This window comes from Tympanuchus pallidicinctus, unplaced genomic scaffold (assembly GCF_026119805.1).
Source record: "Tympanuchus pallidicinctus isolate F22 unplaced genomic scaffold, pur_lepc_1.0 scaffold2, whole genome shotgun sequence".
In the NCBI taxonomy this organism is placed as follows: domain Eukaryota; kingdom Metazoa; phylum Chordata; class Aves; order Galliformes; family Phasianidae; genus Tympanuchus; species Tympanuchus pallidicinctus.
In genome coordinates, this window is record NW_026294721.1 from 54,628,683 (window position 1) to 54,652,305 (window position 23,623).

Sequence of the window (23,623 nt, forward strand, 5' to 3'; positions counted from 1 at the left end):
GGGCTGAACGGTATCTGAATGCTGACAGCCAGATGACATCAACCAGCTCACTAGGAAGCCTGTTCCAGTGTTTGACCACCCTCACAATAATGAAACTTTTCATAATGTGCAGTCTGAATCTCCTCTGATGCAGCTTTGTGCCACTCCCTTGTGTCCCTTCGTCAGTTCTCAGGGAGAAGAGCCTGGCACCTCCCTTTGCTTCCCTTAGGACATTGCACAGAGCAATGAGGTCACCTCTCAGCCTTGTATTCTTCAGACTGGACAATCCAAATGTCTTCAGCCTCTCCTCATGCCTTCCAGCCAGTTGAGTGAAATCAGCTGGAATCTTCAGTGTCTTTACTGTATGTTCTAAGATAGTCTACTGAATCATGATTACAGAGTAATCTGTGCAAGTCATACTTGCTGCCTCCAGGAGAATTCATTGTTTTCTCATGATGAACCAATGAGGAAAGAGTAAACCTGTTAGTCTTTTAGCTGTTACTAGCATTCATGTAAAATTCTTTTATGGAAGGAGATAAAATGGCTGATGACTGTTGCAGTGCCCTCCATCATGTTTTTTACTGAAGATATAGTGACTTCTGGGTAATGGAAGTGGTCTGTATCATAAGAAAGTTTAGCTGCTGATGGTAACTTAAGAAACAAAACTAGGTTAAAAAGGAATTCATTTAAAAAGCCAGAGTACTTCAAGAAGCCCAGTAGGAGGGCTTTTCAGGCCCTTTTCCATCTCCTTCAAGTCAGTTGCAAAAGTCAAGGTAGTCTTTCACTTCTGAGGGCTTACAATTGATTGAAAATGCACAAAGACCTTGGTGATTTCCCACAGTAGCCATAAAAGGGTATGGTGACAACCAGAATTTCTCCTACAGAATAGTCTGAAAGATAAAGTTACTCAAATGAGATGAAAAATGTTGCCCAGCTTTTTGCTTTAGAAGAGAGATGAGTGGAACGAACCATTCCTAAAAACAAGGGCTCGCATTGTGCTTGTGTTTTTAGGTCTCGCTGATGGTTTCCAAATCCTGCTGGCAGTCTGCTATAGTAATTTCACTGTGTTCCTTGTCTGTGTAATTTGGATGAGTTTTCTAGCTTAACCAAGACAAATACTCAAACACAAGAAATACAAACATCTAATTTTACATAGCAAAGTGCTTGTTGAGATGTGTCAGATGGCTCCTTGAAAGAATGTTTTATACCGTTCCTAAATGTTTCTTTTCTTGTATCCTAGCAGATATCCGTCAGCCTTGCCAATTTGTACAATGAATTAGAAATAGTGGACTGAAGGAGAAAACCAAGTGGCAATAAATGAGATTCAGTAGAGAAAAGTGATTGCCAGCTTGGTAATGCACGATCTGTTCTGTGTAGTAGGAGCCAGCTGATCCATGTCATAAAAGAACAAATACTTCACAAAGTTATTGATATGACTTGGGTCACTGTCTAAAAACAGCAGGTAATTTATAAGGAAAGTTAGTGCTCTTAAGAAGCCGTTGATGAATTCATATCTTCAAGTAGTTAAAGCTGTTCCTGTTGGAAGGAATGAAAAATGTGAGCTGCTCAGGAAAACACTTCCATAAACTGAGGCCTTATTGATTTTTATGGGTTTCACATTGAAGCATGAGCTACGATGGAATAGAGGGGCAGACAGCAAGGAGAGGGAAGAAAATGAGGACTCATTACCAAGCTCAGCTGCATTTACTTAAGTGTCTTTTTCAGCTTTAATATTGTGAGCTGCAGGAGAGTGGGGAACTTGTTTCCTCCCTTCTGGTCCAGTAAGGATATTTGTCACCCTCCCACCCCTAGATCACTTGCTGTATTGCCAGTGTTTCATCTTGAGTCGCTGCACTGCTACTTTTCCCATGACTGTGCCTGTACTCTCTCTCCTTTCTCTCTTTCTCACACTTACATTTTTGTCCTTAATTTTCGCAGACCTTTCCCACTCTTCTTCCTGTACTCAAATCCCGTTGACCCATTTTTTTCCCACTCCAGGGGAAAGGCTGGCAATCAGAAGCACATCTCCAGTCCCTGCACATGCATACTAGTGTTTATCCACAGTCCATATTTATTTGTGATCATATTCTTTATTTTCTTAAATGTGAAGATAGCTATTTGCCTAGGTTAGTATGGTGCTTGTGGTATGGTGACCTTCATATGTAACAGGGGGCTAGAGTTTAATGAGACTTTTCATTGGCAAACATTGCTGCCTCCTGTTCTCTGGAATGCTGCTTTTAATCTTCAAACCCAATAACAGTGGCTTTTAAAAAAAAAAAAAAAAAAAAAAAAAAGACAGAGAGATTATAAACTTCACAAAATCCACTTTTCTAAACTCTCTGGTATGCCTTTCCAGTGTATTGAATTACAGTAGTAGCCCTGCTAACCTCTTTTTTTTTTTTTTTTTTATGGCTGCAGACTCTATGGTGCTGCAAACTGGGAACTTTCTTTCAGTTAGTGTCTAAAAGCAGCGTGAGATTGTTATTTCTCCTTGAATTCTCTGTTGTCATCATATCATCCCCTTATTACTTTTTTACTTTTTTAAAGCTATCATCAGCCTTAAATCACAATGGTACAAATACCTAAACTCATTGCATCCCATCCCAGGGTGGGTATGTATTTCCACTCTTACCCAGTGGTGTTTACCACCTTCCTGAACTGGCATGTCCCTTGACACCTCATGATCTACGTATCGTAAGTTTTTCCCACACTTTGCAATGAAGTCAGTGGAGTTTTCAATGAAGTACATCTCTTCTAAAATGTAACCAAGAACATGTGCATCATGCAGATAAAGTCACAAAAACCTCATACTTTGAGGAGTGTCTTGGGAAGGAGAAGCAGCACTTAAGTGGAGCATGTTACCTCTTGTTTACTGTGCTGGTCATGGCAGCACAGTAGGGGAAATCCACAGTGTGCTACAATCGCACCAGTTTCAAAGATTGCTCAGTCACTGGGAAAGACAAATGGTGCCAGTTAAAGAGATTTCTTTGCTTGCTTTCTCACTGGATAGTTCAAAACGTAAGGGAGCAAGAAATTTCTGCAAGTTGCCTTCCAGCCCCTGCTTTGTTCTCAGGACTGTAAAACCTCCTCTTGCTTGTTGTTCAGGCATATGGTAATATTATAGTCAGAAATGCTGGGCAGCTTTTCTTTGGAAAGCTGTGTTTAAAAACAAAACAAGTACCACTTTCACAAAATGACGTGCATCGTGGAACAGGTCCTGTTTCCCTGGGAAATTGAACTATGAGGTTCCTGGTGTGTGTGTGTGTGTGTGTATGTGTGTATATATTTAACGTAGCAGGTTTCATTTGTAGCTATCTATCTTTAAAGAGTACCTTCTAAGCTTCAGTTTAATTTTGAGACCCAGTGAAGGTCTGGAAGATTCTTAGGCTGTTGATTGACAGGATCTACTAATTAGAAACAGGTGGAGAAGTGGGTTGAAAGTTCTGATTACTTATCTGCTCACTGTTGTGTTTTTTCTGACTTTGAAGGATCATAAATATTTTTTTATTGGGCAGAGCCAGGTGTGATCTATTTATTTTGTTAATATATCTGGACTGCTGTGGACTTATCACGTTGTAAGTTTTAGTGTATCATGATAAAACATTTATGATTTGCTTCAGAGCAGAATTCCTACTGTGATCAGTTACGGTCCTGATTGGTTTTTGTGGCACTGATCTGAGCATTAACTTCAATAATGAAAAATTAGTTCTGAGTTGCAGTATGACTGACTTTGTCATCTGCTTGAAAAAAATTGCTTAAATTGATTGATCTGCCTACAGCAACAATACAAATAATAATTTTGCACTATGACCTTGAATTTCCAAATAATTTTAAGTTCTGTTCAAACTGCAACCAATATAATCCTGTATTGTGTACCTAGACAGTGTTGGACTGTTACTGCTGCAATGGAATGAGGCTTAAGAGTAGCACTGTTACTTTCACTTGTTAATGATCAAAGATAAGTGGTGAGAAGGATTATTTTTAATTAAGTGCCCAGGGGATTCTGGACAGGCTGAGTATTAAAAAACTCTTGAGAGATTTCTGGAATTATGACTTTGACTGGTCCCAAGTACGATGTAGTACTGTTTGGGTCAGAATTGCCTTAGAATAAAACACACAACCTCTTATATTGTCATTCGGTGTTATGGGGTTGCATTCTTCTTCTTTTTTTTTTTTTTTTAACCTTTCCCTCTAATGCCTTCTTGATAGAATACCTTGTAATTTTAAGAAGCAGTCAGCTGACAGCACATAATTGTTTGCAGTGGGAAACAAAAACCAATGTGATGAGAATGTAATGCTGCTCCCGGCTTGATTACCTATTTGGGAAAGGAATGCAAATAAGTCCATTTATGAAATTAAATTTATAATTCCATATAAATCCAGGGCTGCCCTGTACTCACAGCAGACTCCCTTTTCTGCCACCTCAGTGTTCTGCTGCTATGGTTATACACGCAGCAGACTGAGTGATCTCTTGTTTACATCATGAAAAAAGGCACCTGTTTCTAATCAGTGTTACACTGCCCTGGCTGAGCCTGCAGGGTCTAGATAGTTTCCTTTATGCTGCTTTCATGCCTGGGACCATTTTAGCCTCACATTAATGGCTTGCTTTCAGTACTGGATTAGTTCCTTCCATTCAGAAGACACTGAGCACTGATATCCTTTGAAATCATTCCTGAAGGTCTCAGCACACATCAGTGTTTCATTCAGTATTTCCCTTTTTAGGGCGAGTTGTGCCAGTTCTCTCTTGCGTGGGCCAGAGTTCATCCAAGTGGCAGTGTGGGTTCACGCAGGGAGAAAGATGGGTGGAAAGTATATGGGGATAAAGATCACCAGTGGAAATCCATCATTGCTTTACTGTGTAGTATTTCTTCAGCTACTATTTGCTTCACAGTTGTCCACCAGCGAGCAGATGGGCATGCCTATAGTAAGGCTATATAGTGGTTCAGCCTGAATGACTTTTTAACATGTGAGTTGACAGGAAATGAGTTATATGAGATTTGTAGGGGAAAGTTTATAAGCCTGTAAACCTTTCACCCGTAGCAGATTGTGGAATCTCAAGTGAAGTGAACTGTTATTTTTAGGCTGTAGCTCAGGAAAGCAAGTGAAAAAATCAGATGACTATCAAACAATTCCTTGTTTAATTTTTAATGAAGTTGCTAAGCTCTTGCATATTTAAAAGGAATAGATGCATACAATGTATTTCTCTTTCTACCCTGCTGCCCTTATTTCTTGTATACTAGAACTTCTTCAAACACAGATGGTGAACTTTGAAGTAAAGGTGCTTAGGAACTTTGCTTTTACTCTCTGATAACTTTTTGTTTGAACATATGCTCAGCACTGATAACATTGCACCTTGACAATGCCAAGTAACCAAACTGTAGAAAAAATGAAATCCTTATGTGTGTTCACATCTCTATTTTACTTGAAATGTTTTTCATTCATTATGTGTTTATTTAGGGGTAGGCAGGGAATGACATCACAGTTTAGCATTTGAGAACAGTCCCTCTCAGTCAGTACCACGTCATAGAATCATAGAATGGCCTGGGTTGAAAAGGACCGCAATGATCATCTAGTTTCACCCCCATGCTATGAAGGTTGCCAACCACCAGCCTGGAGCCACATCCAGCCTGGCTTTGAATGCCTCCAGGGATGGGGCATCCACAACTTCACTGGGCAGCCTGTTCCTGTGGGTCACCACTTTCTGTGTGGAAAAAATACCTCCTAATATTTAACCTAAACCTCCCCTATCTCAGTTTAAAACCATTCCTCCTTGTCCTATCACTATCCACCCTCGTAAACAGGCTTTCCCCCTCCTGTTTATGTGCTCCCTTCGAGTGCTGGAAGGCCACAATGAGGTCTCCCCAGAGCCTTCTCTTCTCCAAGCTAAACAAGCCCAGTTCTCTCAACCTTTCTTCATAGAAGAGGTGCTCCAGCCCTCTGATCATCTTAGTGGCCCTCCTCTGGATCCATTCCATGATCTCCATGACCTTCTTGTGCTGGGGGCCCCAGGCCTGGGGAAGGGGAAGCATTGAAGTAAGTACCAAGAAACGTGGTACAGTAAAAATAAGCATGTAAGCCACTATTCTAGCTGGCTGTTTCTGTGCATCCTTGCTGTGCCCAAAGAGGAAATAGAAGTTGTTTGCTGGAAGGATGAGTATTTTCCTGCTAAGAAAAAGTTTCTCAGTTCCTCCCATTCCAATTCCCCAATATTTGGCTTCTCGTTAATTAACTTTTCAGTTAAAAAGTTTACAGAAAATAATGAGCATTATCACCACTGTACAAATCAGCAGTGCCAGTGCTGCCTTTGTAATGATGACATATTGTAGGCAATCAGAATTGTTCCCAAGTGATGGAGCATATTTTCAGCCTGCGAGGATTTAATTCATACTGGTATCTGCTAATATTTTAATCTGCAGTACTGTCAAGGTGGGAATTTAAGGACTCAGCACTGAATGAGTTATTTTTCCCGTTACAACAGAGTGGCAGAACGCTCACTGACTTCATTGCAAGTCTTGTACATTCTTTACAAGTCCTCCTTTGAATCATAGGAAGAATGCAGTTTGTCCAGGAGAATCTTGTTGGTACACCAGGTGCAACTGTAGCGTCCATTGCTTTGCAGGGTTTTTGGAGCCTCAAAACTTTGTTTTATAAGTTGGGCTTAGGGCAGTGTGAAAGCAATAGGAGACTGTGGTGCAAGGGATATAAGGGAACAGATGCTCTTTAAGTGTCTGAATAGATAAGCTCTTGACAATTTGATCCATCCAGCAGATTGCAGTGTTGCAGATTGCCAACAATAAATATCGCTATTTAAGTATTAAGTGGCCTATCTTCTGCACTATTGGAAATCTTGCAGTGGTAGAGTGATATAGTGACACACTGGACACTGTAATTTACTGCAACATCAGATATTCATTTTAAAAATAACATTACAGAATTCTGTGTGTGAAAAAGCTTTTTTTCTTTATGATTTTTAGGTCAGAAAATTAGCTTTTCTAACAGCGAGTTAAAGGAAGTATAACACGAGTTGCAAACCCGGAAAGCCTGGTTTTCTCCCTTAGCTAAATCATGTTTTTCTTTTAGGTCACACTTCTTTCTGTTTATGAATAATACTATAGCAAAATAGGTAAATCAGGCACCAGCTTTCAAAATTGCTTGGAAGAACAGAATGTTCCCCAGGAAGTGATCTTTGCTCTGTTGTTTCTGAACACGCACTGGGTGCATTCAGCCAGAGAGCAGTGTTGCTCTGTCACTTTGTAAATATTTGGTTTGTTTCTTTCTTTTTAAACTTAAATTCTTCTGCATGTTCCTTATGGATACTTCAGCCACAAAGAGCTGAGCTGTGGGCAGTAATCTGATACACGGCCCCTTAACTCTGGCAGCTAGTGTATGACAAGCACTTGCAAATTGTGAAGATTGGTGTGAAAGATAAATGTTTTTGCTCTCTCAAGTCTTTGTAGCCTTTTTACAGATTCTGGGATTATATTTGATCTCACCATTATCAGTGTAACTATTCGCAGCCTTTAGTAAACAGTCCTCCTGGACTGCAGGAGACACATTTTTCTTTTTCTTCTAGGAAATAGCATGATATTCCACAGATGCAGTTGCCAATATTGAGGTACATCATAGGGTTATTGCTATGTTTGTCATTTCCTTTTTTATACTGCAATCTGCTCTAGAAATAATGGATCTCTTTGTGTCTGCTGCTTTCATACCAAGACCTTTGTACGTGTTTCATGGCAATAATCGTAGTAGGTTAAGGTTATACTGAAGCACATCAGAGTAACCTTTAGCAGTTTATTAAGAGAGAGGGTCTCAGGTAATAGGTCATGTATATAATCTTGGGAGAACAAAAGGAAATGAAAGGAAACTGAATGGGGTATTAGTTTCCTATTGAGAAGCAGTGATGCATTTTTTGCAAAGAGTGAGATTTTGCTTTTTATTACTTCTGTCTGAAACAGCTCTGCTGAAGTGTGGTTATTAAAGTATAGTGTAAAAGGCAGCACAGAAGAACAGATATGAATCAGCTGTACTCTTCTTCCTAAATGTCATTAGCTACCAAGTTGGGTATGTAGTACTAGATATATCATCTGTTGTTATGTTCATCTTTTTTTGGACTGGATGATCTTTTAGGTCTTTTCCAACCTTGGTGATTCTGTGATTTTATCCTTAGATATAAGAACGTTTAACAACACTGATAACATTGTTTCTCCTTCTAGCAAGGGTGTTTTCATTACGTTCTGCTTACAGAGTAGAATGGATACTTAAAGCGTAGCAGAAGGATACATTATTAAATAAGTTTCATGTTATGTTCTTGTCTGTATTTTTCCTGAAGATATCTGTGCTACTCAACGATGACTCTATGTACTGATAGTTGAACAAAAATTAGTCATTCCGTCCAGTTAGCATTCATTAAACTATCTTTGGTCACATAAATTAGAAGATTTCCTTTGAAGATCCTCATGCCATTGGCACCACAATTTTAGTTTTGAAAATACACATTATTTGGTACTTTCTGATATGTATGCAGTCTTAACCAATCAGGAGCTGTTTTGGTTGAAAGAGATTCCACGTACTCTTGATTTGTGACTAGGAGAAGAGCAGCTCTACAGTTGCTGTATTTCTTTTACCTTTGTGTTGACACCCCTGGCAGCACTGCTGCTTGTCGCATCCGAGCTGCCACACCCCAGAATAGCTTTGTGTATTGGTTTGGCTAACATTCCTTGCACCAATGCCAGATGAAAGGAGAACCAGGAACTTTGAAATTCATTCTTTCGGAACTACTTGTTGTCACTGTTGCACACTTTTGTTGTAGCCTAGGAAAAAGTCACAGGTGAGACCTTGGTAGCACCTACTGAAGCAAAAGCCACGTAACATTGTTTTGTGGGGCGCTGCTGAGGGTAACTGAATGTTCCCTCCTGCTGTTTTGTGTGGTGCCTAGCTGCTGACCCAGCCAAGAATCAGCTGCTGCTGGCTATCTCAGTGCAATCAGTTAATGCATAATTTCTGCAATCATTTGCAGCATTGAATTCACTCTGTAATCCTCTTAATGGTTGCTCATCCTAGGTAAGGATGGCTGCACTGGCACAGACATGGGGTCTGTCTAGCCTAGTTTCCTGCCTCCCACTGCAGCCATAAGCAGATGTTCAGACAGGAGGAAGAACGGGGTAAGGCATAGCTAGTGTATCCTTCAGTTACCCAACCAATTCCTTAGTATTTTCAGGGGCTTTCCTGGTCTTGACATGATTTGTGTATTTAGAAATGTCCAAAGTGGTTGTCCTGTAGCTCTCTATGCATATGCAAACACTTCTGTTCCACAGTCATCTGGCAAAGAGTTCCATAAATTGCTCCCTGTCATGTGAAGAACTGACTTCTTTTGTTTGCTATAAACATGTTTTTTGCTAGTGTCATTTGAAGGCTGCCTCTTGGTGGGTTTGTTTGTTTGAAGGAGCAGTCTGTCTACTCTCAGTTGCCTGTAATTTTGTAAAACTGCATCAGAAACTCTACAAGCTACCGTGACCTGTTTTCTTTTTTTAATGGAACATTAGTACTGACATTCGCAGCCTTAATCACTGCAATGTTTTTTTTCTGTCAAAACCCCTGCATAGAGTCAGTCAGCAAACAATCATGTAATAGCTTTTCTATTTTGGGGCACAGGGCCAAATACTCTTATGCAGTAAATTGGATAACATTTTAGCAAAGCTCAGGAAGCTGCATGTATTCTTAATACCAGAAAAGAACCTGACTCCTTGCTTCTGTTAAAAATGAAAAACAACAACAACAAAAAAACAAACAAACCTAGTAGTTTATACCTTGCTTAACAAAATGCTATACATTAATGAAGTATGGAGTTTGTTTTAAGGTCTTCTCTTAGGTTTTAACAGCTAGTTTTAACAAATACTTTCTAGCAGCCTTTGAAGCTTGAACTGTAAGTCCAACAGCCCTTTCTGAATATGCGGTTTACGAGGCCAAAAAAGAGGAGGGGGGAAAGGGTGAAAAAACAGCAGTAATGATGATAGTGTGACAAAAATATCTTGAAATATCAGGTGATCAATAAGTGATACTATAATGTACAAGAGATTCCATCAATTCATCTATATCATTAAAACAGAGCACACTGTATGATCGTTGTTCTTACTCTTTTTGTTTTCCTGAGCTAGTTGTAATGAGAAGCATTTATGCTCTTGTTGTACAGTGTAGTTTACAACTGATTGTGAATACCTTTCACTGAACAGTTTGATTTCCTTGAGACTTGACTGAGGCTGAAAACTTACTAACAGAAGTGGATGAAAGGGAGTAAATAGTACAGCTTAGTCTGCTTAAGAAAAGTTATAATGTATAAATAAAGCTGAACTATCGATGCAAGTATTTTTTTGTTTGTTTCATTTAAGTGGCATCATTTTGTCAAAGGTTTTTACTAGATCAGTCTACTCATTACGCAGATATTGAAGTTTTTTGTGCCTGGATCTTTCAGTCCTTTCTACTGATGTTAGTAGTCTACCTAGAATTAATTTAACTCTGAAATTGAAAATAAATATGTAACTGATACTTGATTCCAACTGTCTACCTGTCAAAGAAATAAACATAAAGAGCAGTAAGTGCAGCAGCAGTGGCTGAGTAAGAGACATTGTCAAGTATCTGATGCCCTGTCCATGATTCAGTCTCTCCTTTACGAATACCCTTGACCTACTGTGTTTTGTCATCCATGTGGGAGGAAGCTAGGAGCTGGAGTATTTAACCACCTGTCTTTATTAGTGTCAGCGCTTCTTGACATTAAAGGATTATTCTGGGGATCTTCTAATCTTTTCTAATCATTGAGGTCTCTGTAGTTAATTGGCTTAAAGCTTTTATTGAGGTGGATTCTCTCGTTCTGAAACCTACAGTTCGTATGACTTGCTAAGAATATGCCCAAGGAAGAAAAATGTCTTCACTAGCAAGTTAGAATTACTAAAGAAGAGGGTGTGTTCCTTGGGCAAGTGCTCTAGGTATAAAATGCTGGACTGGGATTTGAACAAAGAAAGTTTTTTCGGGTTTTGGGAATGTACAAGCCAGCTGTGTTCTACAGTGTTTTGTGACAATTATTAGCATTTGTAGCAATATTACCTAAGAATCATATTCGTGGGTCAGGATCCACTGTTGTATTAACCCAGAGCTGAAAGACAATCTCAGACACGCCCAAGAGAGTTCATAGGTTTGTTGAGCTGTATGAGCAATATGAAGTATTTAGGAGTCTTGGTGTGACAGTAATGTGTCTCTTGGGAAATAACAACTGATGGTCTAGAATGGACCAGTGGAATCTATTATTGCGGTCTAAGTTTGGGGACATCTGAAAGTCTCTAGATTTACTAGCAGTTGAAGAAGCTGGCTAGAATCTTTGCTTTGTGTTGACAACAGAACCATTTGCTGGTAAATAGTGCATTTCAAAATTAGGAAGGTAAGTGAATAATTTCTAGCTTTCTTCATGACCTTCTTTGTTCTTACTGAGAAATCAACAGAAGAGTTTAGCTCAAAACTTAGTTGTGATGGTGTCCTGTACAGATGTTGACTATTTCATTTGACACAAGTATTCTTGATTGTAGAAGTTTTCCCTTGGTGGTAGTGGTGGGACTTGATGCCGTGATGAGCAGCTGCTGTAGTTTGAATGAATTGTGGAGAGACTCTGTTATTTCATTTCCTTTGGTATTATTGTCTTTTACACTACAGTGGATGGAGAGATGGTTACTGACAGCTATTGACAGTGAGTAGGACTTGGGTTATTTTTCAGATGTGAACAGTTGGGTTACACTAATTGTTGAGCACACACAGTTGAGCAAAACAACAGAGACTTTAACCTGTCTTGTATCCAGCATGCTGTAGCAGAAATTATTATTATTATTTTTTAATATAGAATCATTTGTAATCATAGAACCCTAGAATGGCCTGGGTTGAAAAGATTCAACCCTCCTGCTATGTGCAGAGTCACCAACTACCAGACCAGGCTGCCCAGTGCCATGTTCTACCTGTCCCTGAAAGCCTCTGGGGATGGGGCATCCACAACCTCTTTGGGCAACCTGTTCCAGTGCATCACCACTCTCTGAGTGGAAAAACTTCCTTCTAATATCTAACCTAAACCTACCCTGTCTCAGTTTAAAACCGTTCCCCCTTGTCTTATAGGAATGGAAAGGATGCAGTTACCAACAATCATTACTCCTTTTGGCATTCTGTGGAGGTCTGTAATGGTTCACAAGAGTGTTGCTCAAGTAGTTCTTATATGTGGGATGCTCACTAGTTGTTTTATTGCTTCCTGTTGATTTATCTCAGCTGGATAGTAGGTGTATCACTGCCTTTAAATGAAATCAGGCTTTAAAGCACAACAGATTTCATTCCATAGTTTCCCAAAATTTCTCAGGCGACACCAAAACTGAATGAATAGAAATCTCAGAGAATTCTAAAGCTTCAGAAATTCAGTTACACAGAAATGTGTATATATACATAAGACAAGTGGTTTTTCATGCAAGTGCAGAAGTTGGTGTAATTGCATAATTTTTTTTTCATCAGAAAACAGACAGGCATCTGCTGTTTAAGTTTTGGAAATGTGACTTAGACTAAAATTTGATACTTATAGTTCTTCATGTGGATGGAATGCAGCTGTCTTACTAAACATTCACATTTGAAAATTATGCCTTATGTTTATTATTTGAATCCCAATACCAGAGAGAGTTCTTGGAGAGCCAGGGTCAGATTTCTGAAGACGTACAACTATTTGATCTCTGCTACTAGGGTTTTAGGAGTCACTACATTCAAAGATATCTGAAATTATTTTATGTCTGTTGATCTGTTAGTTCACAGGATGCTTAAAAAGTGAAATATATTCCAAAATATATTTAGTTTCTGGAGTGTGTCATAATACTAGAAACGGACTCATGTTCTTTCTGCTTTCTGGATTTTGAAGGGTAACATCAAACAGACTGCCAGTATTGAAAACAGTAGATTCTCATCTTGGCTCATGTTTGAGGCTCTGGTTTTGCTTTGGTTGTTTTGAGTTTTTGAAATAGCCTAAGAATCTATGCAGCTTGAGAACAGGAGTTAGACATGCTGCCTCCTGGTAGCTTTTGTCTTTTGGTTACATTTTTTGATTTAATTTTCGATTTAAAGGCAGAGTGTTTTTTTTCCTTATTTAATGTAAATATATGCTGCAAAATCAAAACCAGAGGAAGTAACCAGTTCATAGGAATCATTGTATAATCCTGTGCAAATTACTGCCTTGTGAAAGCTAGCATGGATTGGAGGACGACAGGGAGGGGATGAGGAGATTGCAAGTATTTGAGCAAATTGTAGCTACTGTCTTTTCTGGAGAATTTCAAAATTATACTTGTGTGCACCCTCCACAGTAAAACTGTGATCTCTTGCCAATAGCAAGCAGACTTGCAGAGGTTAATATTTAACAGGTTCCTGGCTAGTGCTGCATGTTGTGTTTTTAGCACGTAACTCTCTTGTTCCCTTGGAAGCATTATTTTGTGTAAACAAAACACATTTTTATACTGAAGTGCATCTCTCTACATGTGCTGTTCCATGATGAATCAATTAATAGTGGGCTTTCAAAAGATTTTCTGCTTCTACCTCACACATGCTTGTTATCATTTTTCATCTCCATTCAACGTAATGGAGACAATTATTGTATTGCCCGATTCCGGCAATCAGTGAGTACTGCATGCTCATCTTAACAGAATTCAATTGGTGGCAAGCCTGATCCTACAGTGTCTGCTGGAATGTTGATTTCTAACTCTTACTAACAACAGTGGCAGCAAAATCTGATCTAACACACCTGCATGACTCACTTATTTGAGTCATTTGTCTGCAATGACTGGTACTTAAAATTAATATATGCTTATAATAAAGATAGAATGCAGTGAAAATGGCTGATGGCAAAGGCCTATGAGATCACCTTGAAGGTCTTGTTAAAGTATAGAATGTGTTTTCCAATTATTTTTTTTAGTTTAGAGGTGAATGCTCCAAGAACTGGAAGTTGGGTATCCCTTTTTGTGTGGATTGTTACGTGTTCTAGTGGAAGTTGTAGTAGAGTCTCAGCTTAACTGTATTTTCCAGTGTTGGTGCAGTAGGACATAAAAAATGCGCTAGCTGACCTCAGGCACCTGTAGTGGTAGATGTGCTTGGAAGTGCTACTCTCCCACTCTTCAAAATCCCTAAGGCCTGAACCTGCTTTTTTTATCCAGAGTTTGTAAACAATGTTCTTTGTTACTGGGAAGCAGAAGTGCCTGAAGGCTGAGTAGCTGACTTAAACCTTTGAAGGTTGTTTTCTTGGTTTTGTTTTTTTTCTTTTAATTTCTTCAGGTTCTTTTGCTGAAGAGTTGGCCATATGATATTGTGAGCCAGGAGAAATACGGGTATAAAACCAACTTGATTTCCTTGAAGGATCTATCTGCACTCCAGGGGATATAGTGCAGTCCAGGATGGTGCCAACACTGTCTTTTAGGCAGGAAATTCTTTCACTACTGTGTAATTCATTGTCAAACTGTGAACAGGAGGAGTACCATACATGGAGAAAGACAGGTTTCTCGACTGTTTGAGTCTTTCCAACCTACTTACATGGACTTCAATAGAACAGCTTTGAATTTTGGCACAGCTTCACACTTTTCTAATGTAGAAATCCTTTGGCAAACACATATGTGTTTACATCTTAAACAGTTAGGAAGGATGGAGGAATGTGATGGTCTCTGTGCTGACTTACTTCGGTTCCCTGGCTTTTGATGATTCGTATTAACATTTACTTTTTAACATCACAGCTGATATTTGCAGATTTCTTTAAAAAAATTCTTTGCTGGAGGCAGAGTATATTGAAATATCAAATTATGTCTTCTGAAACTACAATAATTTACCATAATTTTTGTTGCTATCACTATTGTTCTGAATGGACAACTGGATACAGACATCAGCAGATAGTCTGCTCCGTGAGAAGCTGAAAACAGAAATCATTATCCATAGCCTTTTAAGTTTGTTCCTGCATCTCTCCTCTGGCTGTCATCACCTGACCATATTTATGCTTCTTAGTCTGTTTCTGTTCATGCAAATACACTCCACAGAAACCAAATGAATGGAAGGTAGAAGGTACCCACCATAGGAACCATTGTCTCTGTGGTCAGGTGAGAACACCTGATTTGGTAATGAATTCTTAGAGAATGCTTGCTCTCTGTTGAGAGGCCTTGATTCTACATTCAGTGTAGCAACTGAGGCTTAGTTTCTCAGGTGGTCGTACTCAGTGCTGCTGTAGAGGTACGCTCGACTACGGCTAAGAGGTATGGGTAGGTAGAAATGATGCAGACTAACAGTTCAGTGGTAATGGCTAGCCTGTCCTGTTGTCCCCATGTAAGCACACCTAGAAGAGAATTAAGCCAATTCTTGGCTCTCATAGAGTCCAGTTGAATTTGACCAAGCCTGTGACAGAATTTGTTATCGGTATGAGATATCTGCTGTATGAAGGCAACACAGGGGCTCATCAGTAAAGTTTCACTTGGTAATTTGCAGTGACAGAGTGTGTGGTCTTTCATCAGCCGCAGTCTCTATTGTGCTTGATGCTGCTTGAAAATACTGAGGTTGAAGAGTAACCACCAGTGTGGAGCAAAGACTCTAAGAAATGTTCATTTACTTCTGTGGCCGAGCAATGGTAAATCCACCTTTTCAGTCTCAGTATATGAAACAGAAATGCAAAGGAAAAAAAGGTAAATAGTGCTTATAGTCCATTCACTGTTTATACTTGTGATGCTGATTTGTCTCTGCTTTGTACTGGATGTTGTTCATGTGTGCACATATGGGATCCCAAGCATAGAAGCATAACCATCTTGATGCATTGTCCGAAAGTGTAGATACAGCAGTTGGGATAAGGGAGTCTGACATTCCTGGAATTAAAAAATGAGTTTGTCAGTGCCTTTCAAGAGTATGTAAAGCCAGACTTATACATTTGTTAGCATTATACATTATATGTTTCTACTGTTCATCTAGACTTGAGCACCAGCGTCAGTTATTTTTCACAGAGCACTTAGTCGAGAGGACTGGTATTTGGAACTGTCAGCTGTGCAGACGAAAATATCAGTATTGTGGGTGTTGTCCCAGTTTGTAATCAGTGGTCAATTTGCTATCAAAGCATTTTCTGTAGGATTTTTTTTTTTCTCCAAATCATACAGCACTGTAGTTAGAATAAAAGGCCTATTGCACTGATAGTGAAATGATTTGGTAAATTTGGTGATATCATTTACAGAATAGAGCTAAAGAGGAAAAAAAAATAGGCTTGGTACTGAACTCTGATAGAGAGTGTACACTTGTCAATAATCTGGTCTTGTTAGTCATATGCTGTTCAAACTGGGATGGTAACTGCCTAAATAAGTAAGTATGGAAACACAGGTAACCAGAATAAATCTTGGGAAATTAAGATATAGAGAACATATGGATAGGAGTTCTCCCTTTCTTTGCTTTACGATTTTAGGGGATTCATTAAGTAGGATAGTTTGATTCTGTTTGAGAAGTGAGTCTGAAAAGATAAATTTGATGAAAGATTTTTCCAGTGAACGCAGCAGGAGGCCAGGGTAAGAATATGCAGACCATGGGACAGGCACTGCAGCAGTCTTGCTTGGTGTTGCCTTAAATTTAATACAGGAATTTCAGTAATGTATCCAAAATTTGCCGAATCTGGGATGCCTCATTACCCCCAGACAAGTGTGGAGATGAGCAAAGCTGCAACTGATTCCATTATGTGGATCCTTTCTCACCTACTGTTACAAAGTGAGTAGCAAGCTCAAGTACATTCACTGAGATGTCATGGTTTAAACAGGTCTGTTAAACCACAGGACCAATCTTTTGAAGTGCTTTTATGTGGCTTTTGACCAGAATCAACCATATTGTGCAGATTTCTTTTTCTTCAGACTTTTATACTGATAAAGTTTCTTAGGCTTTGAGGAAATTGTTTTGGTAGAGAAGTAATTGAGGAAAACCACTACCATCTCTATGAAAAATCTCCCCATTATCCTATTAAATAAATTAAATAATAAATAAATATTAAATAAAATCCCATATCCTATTAAATAAAGGAAGTACCTGCTGCTCTATGGATCAGGTTCAGTTAGAGATAGTAAATTTATTATGAATTGCTTATTTGCAATACTGTTGGTAATTAATTTGCTGCTATAATTTAATACTTCATTGAAGACAGACAAAATTCTGTACGGCAGTTACAAATAATAAAATTGTTTTGACAGAAGTTATTCACATTCAATCTGATTTTCCCTTGCTTTAATGGGTCTATAAAAGAGACAAGACTTAAACTTTGAGAAAGTTTACTGAGACAAAATTTTGGGGATTCACGTGTTCATTAATTCTGGAGCCAGAAATCAACATAATTGTGCCTGAATTTCATAGGCTTTCTGAGAATTGTGCAATTTATGTGTGTTGGCTTTTAAGTATTTAAGCAGTTCTACTGTGTGCAGAAGCTCTTTTCAGATATGGAAGCTGTGGCATTATGGTGTAAAGGAAAATTATGCTTAGCTCTTGGATTACAAAAGGTCTTATCATTATTAAGAGTAAGATGGAGGAATTCAAATAAATCATCAAAATTTGGTTGAACTTTAAAGCTTCACACATCACATCAAATTTAAAACTTTGTTATCCGAGTGGGGCGGAGTACAGAGGAGGTGTTTTAGTGATCTAATACCTAAAAATACAAGTAGATTAAGAGAAATCCAAATTTGGCAGTGGCAGCTGCACAGATTGTAAGGATGACTGCATTGATTGTGACTTTATGATTTCAGTGTGGCAGTTAGTCAAGAATTCAAGACTTGAATCTGGGTATGGCAGAGAATTGGTGACTAGATTTTGCATGTGTGTGTTTCTGCTTCTGCTATCTGTGCTAAAGCTGGCAAGAACTACAGAGCTATTGTCTTTGTCTCCCAAAGTCAGTAATTCAGGATGATAAAGCATGTTATCTTTCAGAGGAACTCGTCAACTGTATTATGAATACATAGTTTTAAATTCAATATCATAGATGTCAGGTGAAGTGACCAATCAACAGTTTTTATTACTTTTTAACAAGTTATTGCATTCTGAATTGAATTCATGGTTCAGCAAGTGTTTGAGCGCAAGCCAATTTTTAACATATACAGCAGTCTTACTAAAGATGACAGTTTGCTTGCTTTAAGTTCCTTCCAGGCTTAAGGACTTGAGTTCGACCATTACGGAAAAGAATGTCACTGTGGTTCAGGTATGTTTAGATTATGATGTTTTGCAGCCTCTCTGACATCTTAGTCCCTGCTAGTGTAGCACACATTAGTCAGACAGCAAGGGGCACTCATACACAGAAATTCTGTGCCATCATCAGTGGCATGATGAATCAGGCCCTCATTTAGTGGATAGGAATAGAAAGCGAGAGTATATTATAGAAAGCGTAAGGGGAGTGTAACTGGAAAATGTCACTGCAGAATTATCCCTGCCTCTGGAAGCCCTGTGCACCTGGCAGATGTACGGTCCTCTGAGCTGCAAGAGATTCATTCGTGCAAATTCATCTCAGCTGTCTCTTATTACAATCACACACACGATTATGAAATCATATGCATTGAAGGGGACCTCTGGAGATCATCCAGTTCCATACCTCTTCTAAAGCAATTTCCCTAGAGTAGGTTACACAGGAAAGTGTCTAGGTGGGTTTTGCTTATCTCCAGAAATAGTGTTTAATGAAGCTGTCATGCCAGAGCTCATAGGCTGTGAAGCTTTGGAGAACCACAAAAGGGCAGATTACTTGAATCTTTGCTTAATGACTTGAAGAGCTTTGCTGTCTCAGAAGAGACAGCACCTTGTTGTTTGGGACAATTTAGGCTGACAAAAGCCTTCAGCAATATTGTTTATCTCTGGGCAAGGCCTGATATAATTCATTGTCTCTGTAGATACAGTTATGTAACCCTGGCAGAGAGCTTACAGCTGTGTGTGCGTGATGAGAAGTCCCATTGAAATGGTTGATGTTTTAAATAGGATAAATTTGTTTCAAGAGCTATCAGTGGCCAAATATGATGCCTGGGTAACTTCAGCGGGTGACTCATTCCCTGATTATTTGACTTGACAGAATTGGCTAAATCAGGTTCCGTAGGAGTTAGTTGTCAAACGAGACTTAGATCTGGATAACGGTCTCCCCTTCTCATTTGCTCACGAAGCAGTTAGTGACAAAAGATAAAAATGTAAGGTATGTGCTGATAGCTAGCTGTGGAAAAGCAACCAGGTTTACACTAGAGTGAAAAAGAAAACAACACTCTAAATGTCTCTGTATCACTTAGCCATGCCTGGCTTTTTGCAAAGTAATGTGCCTTTTTCTATTCAGCAGAACAGTTGTGTTGATTGATAAACACATTGTGTAAGCTGAAAGGGCTCTAGACTGATAGGGCCCTTCATAGCATGAAAGGGACTAGCGTGCTTTGATGGAAAACTCTCTGATTTTAAGAGTGCCAGTTGTTCGTTAAGTGAGCTTTTTGACTGATATTTTTTGTTTTGACCAGAAAAACAAAAAAAAGGAAAAACCCTGCAGAGTTAATAAAGGAATGTGGTGTATATATTTTAAATACCTCCTGGTTTTTCATTTTGGTGGTGGCTGTTTTTATGATAACCTTATGGGAGTATCTTCATCATCCTTTAAATTCTGAATTTTAAATACAAACTCACAACTAGCTTCTTCCAAAGGTTCTATGTATACACTTCCTAAGTATTTATCTAAGTAGGTATGAATTGGAAGAGTTGAAGCTTTTCTTTTTCCTCCTTGAAAAGGTGAGTGAAGTACTCAGAGCAGGACCACCTGTGCTAAGAAGGTGTATCTTCACTCCATCTTCGGTGCAAGTGCTTAGAACTCTCCAGTGTGGAGATTGTGGAGCAATCCCTGTCCTTCAGGAACTGGTGAATAGTAGAGTCATCGTGCCACATCGGAGCTCTAGAATATGTGGTACACTTATCTTTGAACCCAGTAATTTCTGACACCTCAAAGCTTGATGATGCATCCATAAGTCAAGGAAAAACTTAGTGGTGTATGTGAGATGATGCCACCTGGACTGGTCAGTTTAAGCCTGTAGGGGAGAGATTTTATTGCCTTTTCTTTAATATCCACCGTGACGAATGTTTGTACTGGTCATGAAACTGATTGGTCTCCATTAGAACTACAAGTGCAGCTCCTTGCATCTGAACTGTCTGAGATAGCAAATGTTAAAAGCCACTGCGGGGTGTGTGGTGTAACACAGCTCCATGTAGTTATCTGCTCTCTGGTATTTTGATTGCCCTTTATTTAGATGATCCCTTTGATCACGAGTAGCGCCTCATGTTTACTTACATTTAGCTGAGAACGAAGGCATATTTTAAATGACAAAGTAGCAGACTTCAGCATATGTCCAGGGCTGTTGGCTCAACCAACCTGGTTGAGGCTCAGGCTGAATCTCATCTCTGCCATATTGAGTGTGAGGCTGAACTTCCCCAGTTTAAAAGATTTCAGGAGACAAGTATCAGATGATTTGCTTTTTGCTCCCAAGTCTAAGACTATGAATTAGGAGGTGAAGCTTGTTATGTATTTTCAAAGATTTACTGGTTTCTCCTTCACAAACTAGCCCAGTTATATTTTGTCTGGAACAGAATGCTCCTTTGAAGCATGCCACAGCACGTTATGCAGTAATTCATATGATCTGTTGATTTGCTGGATAGATGCAAATGTCATAGGTGAGGTTACAAAATCACAGACTGAGGTAGGAAGGGACCCTGGGGGTTCATCTTGTCCAGTCCCTAGTGAAGCAGAGGCACCCAGAGTAGGGCTTGGTACTTTTCTGAGTTGAACTCCATTGGATTCCTATCAATGCACCTCTCCAGCTTGACAGGTCCCTCTGGGTGGTAGCATCACCCCTTGGCTTACCACCCACTCCTTCCAGATTTGTGTCACCTGCAAGCTTGCTGAGGGTGCACTCTGCCCCACTGACCAGTTCATTAAGGCTGATGAGACTTCGTACTCATGATCAGGCAGATAAACAATGCAGTCAGATTAATATTTGCTTGATTATATGGTATTAAATCTGAAGAAGGAAAAAAAATCCGAACAACTAAAAGCATCATAAATCGAAAGTGAAGGGCTGTGAGCTATAAGTAGAAGCATGACATTTTCCAGAAGTCATCCTGAGGGAGGCAAAACAACTGCTGCAGAAGCTGATATCTGAAAGAATAAGCAGTGGCTTTTTTTTTTTTTTTTTTTTTTTCTTCTTTTTTTTCTTTTTGGTTTATATTTTAAGAACAGAAGCTGAAAACATGAAAACAACTGCCTTGTAGTTAAGGATAGCCCGTACCTGGGCAGCCATGGGGTCCTTCCACACACAACCTTTATTAAATTCTTCTGAATTTTCTTGATCACTGAATGGGCACAGGTAATTATGAATCTCCTACAGAGGCTTGTACATTTTGTAATATTCTGTTTCAAAATCTAACAGATTTTTACATAGTATTTCAAGTATTTACATAGTATTTAGAACAAACAGGAAAAAAACCCTAGTTCTTGAACTTGTTACATACTTATAAGTGTTTTGTAGTAGTTGTTGGGAGGAGGTTTTCCTTGGTTATCTTCAGCATCACTCAGCCCGTGATGTTGCACCTCAGGCTGATCATGAAAAGAGTGTGTTGCAGAAAAGTACAAGATCCTTTATGCAGTACTGATCTTTCTTTCTGGTGTCTAACAACCAATATTACAACTACAATCCAGTATTATTTTTATCATTAATAGTTTAGAGTGTTGTTCTGCATGATACTGTTCTCAGTTTGTAAGGTATTATCTTCTGAAACTTCAGTGCATGAAGCATCTGCTTATGCCACAGCGTGCATGCACACACATCTAACAAAATATTTTCTCGAGAGCTCTGGCATCCAGAAAGCCAATTTAGGTTACTTCTGTGTGTAGTTCTTTAATCTGTTTTGTTAGGAACTCAGACTACAGAAGTCTTTGGCAATGAACAAGTCTTCATCTTCATGGCACACACAGTGATGATGAAGCTCCATCATCACTGTAACTATGTAGACAGCTTTTTCACAGTCTCACCAAAAATAAGCATGAGGTAGTGAACATTCTTATTTCTTGTTGTTAATAAGCATTCAACTTACAGATATTATTTAATTTTATTTATTTTATTTATTTAACTTTTAATACATAGGCTGAATAACTCTGTTCAATTATTTCTTCTGCATGAATTTTTATATTGATGCAACTGAAAACAATTTTGCACAGAAAGGAAGCATATGTAACTGTAGTTCAGATGTAAAGTATCACTTTCACTCAGAGGGTGGTGATGCACTGGAACAGGCTGCTCAGAGACGTTGTGGAAGCCCCATCCCTTGAGGCATTCAAGGACTGGCAGGATGTGGCTCTGGGCAGCCTGGTCTAGTGATTAGCAAGACTGCACATAGCAGGGGGATTGAAACTAGATGATCTTTGAGGTCCTTATCAACACAGGCCATTCTGTGATTCTATGATTACCTGTAGGATTTATTGCTAGGCACGTAACTACAGTGCTATAATTTTGTAAGCCAAGACTTGCAAAATACTAGCTTATAGGTCATCTGGAATGGAGAACAGAAATAGTGTTTCCTTCCACTTCTTATTAATTTTGGTGTGCCCTAGAAACACAGTGCTGGTCTTAAATTTGAATCTAATCTTTCAAGCAGAATTTTCCTGCAGATCTTGTATGTGATTGATGTGTCTTCTTGAGGAAGTGCTTGTATCCAAATTGTCTTTTCTGCTGGAAGGTGAGCAGAATTGAAGACTCTACCAAAACTTTTTTTTTCAGAGCACTGGAGTAGTAAGTAGTTTTGTGTGTTTGTGGAATTCCCCAGTGTGAGTAAATCAGTGCATAGTTCAAAAGAAATGAAGAGTTTGCAGGGAGGGAAATTGATTCATGCTGTTTGGTAGATGTTACCAGTTTCCTAGCACTTGTTGCTGGGTATAAATACAATACCTGGTAGCAAAATCATTTAGCATTCTTAACTGTGTTGCTGAAATCAGTATGCATATATGGTATGCTCATGGGGGAGTAGCTGGCTTTCTGCTGCCTTCCAGTCTTCAGTCAGAGCTGTCACATATGATATGTTGTAGAAGTTGTCTCTTTTGCTTACATCCACATATTTACTGTAGTGGTACTAAAAGGGTAGTGCAGGATTAGTTCTTTCTCTGCTCTGCTTGCTCACAGCCAGGGGCACAGTGTGGTTTCTCTTGTGCCCTGTCTTAGGACCCTCTGCTTTTCAGCAGCTCTCCATCTTGCTGATCATGGATTGCTTTACATGGCATGCTGCTGGCCCATGGTCAGCATGATCAGTTTGGTAGCCTCAGTTTGCCTCCTTTGCTCCATGAAGACATTGTCTCCCACTCTTAAACCACAGCATCCCTTTTGTTTGCAGTTGAGAGTCACAGCCTGGCATCTGCAAGCTGTGCATCCACTTATTGTGGTGTCATCAGCCAGTGACCAATACAGGCAACAGGGTGGTAGATTATTAACAGAAAACAGATTTCTAAAAAAAAGATCTTATGGTAAAGTTGTAACGCAAAGGGTTCAAGAATGTTCCAAAAATGCTTGATTACTATCCAGATTTGTAGAAACTGCAAAGCAATTAA

General features: G+C 39.1%; 1 protein-coding gene across 14 annotated transcripts in view; it reads left to right on the plus strand.

Annotated features, from left to right (window-relative positions):
- FAM13A (family with sequence similarity 13 member A) overlaps positions 1–23,623 on the plus strand; it is a 115,281-nt gene that overhangs the window by 17,894 nt on the left and 73,764 nt on the right. The window contains exon 1 of one of the 14 annotated variants that reach the window (XM_052682710.1): positions 11,396–11,410. The exons of the other annotated variants lie outside the window; for them this stretch is intronic. The gene's annotated coding sequence lies outside the window, so the exon portion shown is untranslated. Of the gene's footprint in view, positions 1–11,395; positions 11,411–23,623 lie in introns of those variants that run through there. 14 annotated transcript variants of the gene reach the window in all.